Source organism: Aythya fuligula, chromosome 7 (genome assembly GCF_009819795.1).
Source record: "Aythya fuligula isolate bAytFul2 chromosome 7, bAytFul2.pri, whole genome shotgun sequence".
NCBI classification, from domain to species: domain Eukaryota; kingdom Metazoa; phylum Chordata; class Aves; order Anseriformes; family Anatidae; genus Aythya; species Aythya fuligula.
In genome coordinates, this window is record NC_045565.1 from 27,286,311 (window position 1) to 27,293,103 (window position 6,793).

Here is a 6,793-nt window from a genome sequence, read left to right on the forward strand (position 1 = left end):
GTCTCAGAGAGGGGGATTTTGTGGGGTCTGCTGCCCACAGAAGTGCTGGGGCAGAGCTGTGCTGGGATGCGAGCGTCTCGCTCCGCTGATCTTCCTGATGGTGCTGGGCCCCTCGGCACCAGCTGGGGGCTGTGAGCTGCTGGCGTGGGTATGTAGGGAACAATATTTGTGCCATGCAGCCTTTGGTCCCGTGCTTTCAGCCTGGCAAAGAGCAGTCGTGTTGCAAGCGCGAGTGCCGTTGCTCAGCCCCTGTCTCTGCTCTGCACAGCCTGCCTCTCCTTTCTGCCTCCGAGACAAACCAACCCCCTGAAAAGCTGCCACAAAAAATAAATGTCTCTACGTGGCTGCAAATCAGATTGTGAAGAGATCCGGGGCGGGGGTGGGTGGGTGGGTGCTGTCCTTAAGTGTCCCTGAATCTTCTTTTAAGCCAGGCATTTGCTGGTGGGATTTGCAGCCTGTGCTGCTTACAGAGAACCCTCCAAAAGGCAGGAGCTGCCTTGTGGCAGTGTCTGTGCTTCCAAAGCACCAAAACACAGGGTTTGTGACCGTCCTTCATCCCTGAGGGTACAGCACCAGCTTGTACCTGGGTGTGATGGGTCGGGCTCACCTGCCCAGTGTGTACTGGGGTGCCTGAGGTCCTCTGACCCCCATCCTTTGTGGGACAAGCTGCTTTTTCAGGAGACAGAGCCTGAACAAGCAGGGCCTTCCACAAGCGTTGTTGTTTGTATGTTAAAAACAACACTTCCCTTGCTGGGAAGTCAGAGGACCAAATGGGCCCGACCCCCCGGCTCCACTTTTCACGGCTTTGTGCTAATTGCAGAGGAGACGCGATGCCAGCTCACTCTCCGGGGAGAAAACGGCAGGAACCAATTTGAAGAGCCACATAAATATGGAAGTAGGATTTTTTTTGGCGTGGGAGGTGTTAGCAGCACCGCACATTATGGTTCCTCGGCTTTATCACATCATAGGCTTTTACCGAGACGTGAGTAAGTTCTCTAAATAAGGAATATGAAAATAGCTTGTGAAATAGGTTGAGTCATCAGAGAAAATCAAATGAAGCTCTGATACCGGGGCCTCAGTTGTAAAGTCCTACTTTGTTTTACAGTCGCATTATAAACTACGAAGTCGCTTCAATCTGATTATTTCAGCTTCAAAATGCTGGGTACTCTGCCATCCAGGTGATTTTAAGGCTTCCCAAATGGATCCATTTTTCTGCTAGCACCTGTACTGCATCCCTCCTGCCCACGAGCACTCACAAGGAATGTAAAGGTTACCAAGAGAAATGGCTTCTGTGGCTAGAGTTGAAACGCTCAGCACTTCTTTTAGCATTCTCTAGCTATTAAGGAGGATTTATGGCCCCTAGATATCCCTTTCAAGTATTAGCTTCCCCTCTGGAAGTCCCTGGCTGTTATTTGTAGCTCCTGGGAGCCCAGCAGGACCGGTTGTACTGGGAGCTGTACCAACAGTACACGAAATCAGAGACAGCACCTTGAGTCCAGGAGTGACTGTGGTACATGAAAGGGGAGGGAGAAGCACAAAGACATGAGGGGACAGCGTTGCCGTAAGGACACTCATGTCTGTGCCATGGATTGCTGCATATGCCACAACGGGTCCCGGGTTAGGAAAAGCATCTGTAGGAGATGAGTGTGCATGGGATCCGTGGGACCCAGCGGACCTGGTGTATGTGAGAAGTGGGGAACACCTGAGGCATAAATCCAACAGCGGCTGGCAGGGCCATGTGCAGCTGGTGACACAGGGACCCTGCCCCAGCACAGCTCCCTCTTGGGACTCCTGGATGGTCAGAAATGATAGGCAAAGTGGTAAAGATCTCAGACATCGTTGGCACAACCATTTTGCAGGCTGGGTTTTATCGAGTTACTCATGTTAGTAAAGTTACTCACATGAGTAAGCATTCATTAGACCGGGCTTAATTCTCCTAAGTGAACTGCTAATGTAGTTGTTCATGGGCGCGCTCTCTCTTCTCTCCCTGTATGAATAGGGGTTTATTTCTGGCGCACAGATACTCCATTTCTGAGACTCCTTTGTAAAGCAGACGGCGTTTGATAGTGAGTCATCTCTCGTTATTAAATCGCCCATACATTGCGAGCTGCCTGCGGGCCCCGATCCAGAGCCTACTGACTTCAGTGGGGAGGATGGCTCCCGGACACGAGGGGTGTTGGATCGGGCTCTGGGTGAATCTTTATTTAAAGCCTGTATTTTAAGGAGCTGTTTGTTCTAACTGGAACTAAAATTGCTGCTGCGTTGAAATGGAAGATGAGGTCTCCAGGACTCCAAGTGGAACAACGGGTGTATGCTATCTGCTCGAACGCCTCCAGCCACGTTAAGTCAAGTTAGCCGGAAAATCAATCGACATGAGTGCCAGCGTGACCGGGAGCTGCTATCTGGTCGAGCCCACAGAGGCTTGCCAAGATGAAGCAGATTTCTAGCGGGGACAGAGCAGATACGTGCACCACATCTCCTAGAGATGCTTCCAGCCTGTGGTCTCCCTGGCAGTGCCGCTGCTGCCCAGCATAATTACTGCGGCTAACGGGAGCCCGGGGGCGAGGCGCTGCGGGGCGGGTTGTGGGCTCTGCCCCCTGCTTTGAGGGCAAGCCGTGTAGAAGCTCTGTGCACTTCTTATATTTGTCAGCAGCAGAGTAAAGGAAGTGAGTGAGACCTGAAGTGACCGAGCTGACCAGATGGATCCCTTGAGTCTACATAAAAAGACTGTAGCAGCAAAACTGTATTTTCCCCAGCACAGCTCATTTCTCCTGCAGAGGATATTTCTGCTCTGCTGGTACAAAGCAGAGCTTTGCTGATGTGGCTCCGCTCACGCAAGGAGCATTTTGCTGCTAGAGTGGACCTGAATTTCTCTCTAAGCGTTTCTTGCAGGCTTATCCCTATGTCTCTGCATCCTGCCTCGCACCAGGGATAATGATATTGATCTCACTCAGAAAGGCAGAAGGCTTTTTTCACGTGTTTGCAGTGCGCATTAGACCCCTGACGAAAGATGTCCTGAGCACAAAATCTTGTTACCGTGATGTATTTATTGTACTCTGCGGTTGTGGGGCCATATGTTCCATATCACAAGAAAGAGTTTGCTTTTGTTTCCCCCCAGGCTGTGATGTTGGACCTGGTTAAAGCCACGGGGTGCGCCCGCTGCTCTACCAGGAGTTGGACAATGGCAGCCCCGGGTGGGTGGCGAGAAATCTGCGCTGTGCTACCGAGTGCTAAAGCATTGCCATGGCTCGGCTTCCTAAATCCAGCTGTGAAGAGCAGCTGGTCCTCTGGCTGGCAGCTTGACATATGCGGGTGGATATGGTGGGGAGAATTGATCAGGGGCCAGCGGTGGGGAGCAGGGAGCAGGGCAGTGTCCCCTCCTGTGTGCTACCCAGTGCAAAAGTGGCTCCTGACAGCTGGGATTACCAAACCCGGCTCGAGGGGTGATCGCTTTTCTGGACTTGTGTGACATCTGATGGGGAGATGCTCCAGCTGCATGCTTGTGGGGAAATCTGGAGGAAGGGGAAAGCAGAAGGCTCTGCATAGCCAGCCGCAGCCCTGCTTGAAGCTCTGCCTTGCGGCACCCTGGGGAAGGTTGTCCAGCCAAGTGGGGATCTCCGGCAGCAGGAGGAGCTGCTGAGCCTTTCCCAGACAGCTTTCCCATCTTGGTTACTTGCTTTCTCTTCTCCTTTCCTTCTCTTTAGACCCCTCCGGGAAGGAGCACACAAACGAGCCCTTTCTGTGGCCCCTTTCCACAGCCCCTGCCACAGAAGTCTCTGCAGACCGAAGCAGTCCAGACCAGGTGCCGTCAGTTTCGTGCAGCCTGCTGCCACCAGTTTTATGTCAGCTGTTTTGAGCAGAGCAGCCAAGGGACTCGTACAGGACAAGGATGCCTCCAACAGGGGCCTGGGTGGTCATGGTGTGAGATGCTGCCTGGGAGAGCTGGAAAACAAATTAAAAAAATGCCCAGGACGTGGACCAGGCTGTGAAAAGCTGCAGCAGTGAAACCTTCCAGCTCGTATGTGTGACGAAGCGGGAAGTTGTCTTTGCTTTCCTTCGATTGCGAAGGACGGGAGGAATGTCACACTTGCAGGAGGCCCCCTGGTGCCAGGTGAGGTTGCTGCAGCTCATGGAAGTCGGTCACAGGCGTGAGGACAGCGGCTCACCTGCCCTCCTGGGAAAAGGAGTGACATCCCGGCTGGGGGATAACATGCACCGTGCAGGTTTGGATGTGCTCTGCTTTGCTGCGTGTGGACAGAGCGGTGTGCCAAAACTGTGCAAAACCTCATGTTTTTTTTTCAGCCATGGGGCTGGCAAAGCTGCTGAGAAGAGAGGCTCAGCAGGTCCCCTTGCCTCATGGCCCAGTGCACTTGACACTTCTCCGTGTGGCCCCACCACGGCTCTGTACACTGCCACGAGTGAGAAAAAGGTCTGTGGGACATGGCTCTGCAGTGTCTAACACAACCAGACCCGGGCTCTGGTTTGCCCGCAAGATGCTGCTGCAGCAGCAGTGGTGAGAAGTGGCCCTGGGAGTGCTCTGCTGCCTTCCCTGCCACTCGCTGCTGACTCTGCGTGATGAAGCGCAAGTGATGGATGCGCCTACCAGTTCCTGCAGTCACCTAAACCTGGCAATAAAAACCTCTGTAATGAATGAAAGCAGTCTCTACATGTGTTGGTTCACAACTGCAACTGCAATAGGGGAGTTTAATCTCCCTCCCCTCCCACCCCACATTCTCTTTAGAATATTTTAAAAAGAAATTTAGCTGTTTGAGAAGATGGGAAAAAAAAAAAAAAAAAAAGTTCTACAGACTTGAAATTCCATCTACATGTTCCATTAAGCCTCATGAAAGAAATACCTGACGTACATTTTATGCTGATGAAGCCTGAATGAATGAAAGCTTGTTCCCACTATTCCCCTTTCTAATGCTAATGTTTAATTCTGGCATATTTATCAAAAAACACTACTTCTAAAACAGGGCCAGAGAGAAAAGCTCTGCAGAACCTATCGATGCGAGGTGAACTCCACGCGTAGCAAGCGCTGATTACATGTTTGCAGGTACTGAATAAAGTGCACTGCTTCCCAGGCTGCCAGCTTCCAGCACTCCTACAGCAGCAGCAGTTTGGCAGGATAAAGCCAACCTGCACTGCCCTTGGGCTGGGTGCTTATTTGCAGCATGGGCTACAAAACCAAAAGAAAAACAAAAAAAAAATACTGCCTCCTCCACCCCATCGCACCCCACTCCACCACTCTCCTGCCTCAAATGCAAATCTGTACAGAGACAAAAGGTATGTGACAGGACCTGTGTGCTGGGACCTATAGATGGATTTGAAGCACTCTGTGAACTAGGCTACCATTTACTGCTTAACCGTTAATGAATAAAATCGTGATTTTTTCAATGCCACATTATTGGGGACATCTTTTGATGAAATATCAGTGAGATATGATTTTATTCCTTTAAATAAACATAACATGGTGTCTGCGCACACCTTATACACACATAAGTCACCTCCAAACTGCAGGAGCATGTTGCACAGAGGAAATGAACACATGGATAATGAAGATCAGGGGTCTTTGTGTCTGCTCTTAACAGAGAGGCTGGTGTACTTGTTGCACCATGCCAAGAGCACACTTTTGGGGCACTAGAAGAGGCTTGGGGGTTGCAGGAGGCTGGCTCCTGGGGCTCTGACTGGAGCCAGGATTTTCAGAAGGACTTGGTGTCACCACTCACAATAACATCAATGCATCAAGCAAGAGAAAAGGCAAAATCTCCCTTGGCTGGTGGCCACCTGGTGATTCTGAATCCCTTTTTTTTTTTTTTTTTTAGGGGGGAAAGACTAAGTCTAAGCTCCGTGAGTCCAAGATTAAGTGAAAATAAGTTTCTAAACTGCAAAAGGCAGCTGGAAAACATGACTCAAGGCACCCTATGCTTCTAAAAGCAGATCTGCCTGGGTGCCTCGCTCTGTTGGTTTGATATTTGTGAGTCCATCTGGAACGAGTGAACCCTCACACAATATTTACATGCAAATATTAACACAAAAATGGCTTGGAGGAGTTGTTTTACCCAGGTGTATGGGCAGTGTGAGACAGAATGGGGCCCTGTAGGCCTCCTCCCTGCCGTACTGCACCTCACTGCTCCCAGGGAAAGCTCTGGTACACGAAGCAGCCCCAAAACGCATGGCGAGGCTCACGAGTGATGGCAAACTGCCTGAAATCCTAAAGCAATGGGAATTTGGGGAATGTGAATGGCGAAAAAATTGTTTCCCCCAGGTGCCATTGGACCAAGCTGTTCGGTAGTAAAGGCAGAACAGCCGGGCGGGGATTTTCTTTGCAGAGATGTTGGCGGACCCATCTACGGGCTTTAGGTTTTTAAGCACTGTATTTGAGTAGGAAACAACGAGCCATTTATTTAGGGGAGCTGCTGAAACCCATCCCAACAGCCTCCTGATGGGCCTTTCCTAAGGCCATGTCATTAGGGGGCCCTTATGGATGGCTGGGACGGGCGGGCTATTGCCCAGGGAGAGGCAGGAACCAGGCTTTCCTGCTTAAATCTAATTTTTATTATTGTGAAGAGGACGAGCACAGGAATTTTGCGGCGCTGAGGGAGCTGCAGGTGCCACGGCTGGGGGCTCACAGCACCCCCGGGGGCACGGGGCTAAAAAAACTGAGTGGAAACAACGGGAAAACGGGCAAAACGTGCCCGAGGTTTGGGTGGGCTGGTGTGTGAGGTGTTTGGATAGGAGCCACGCCTGTATTTGTTGTATTTGTGCTGTAAGCGTTTATTGATCGCCCTGT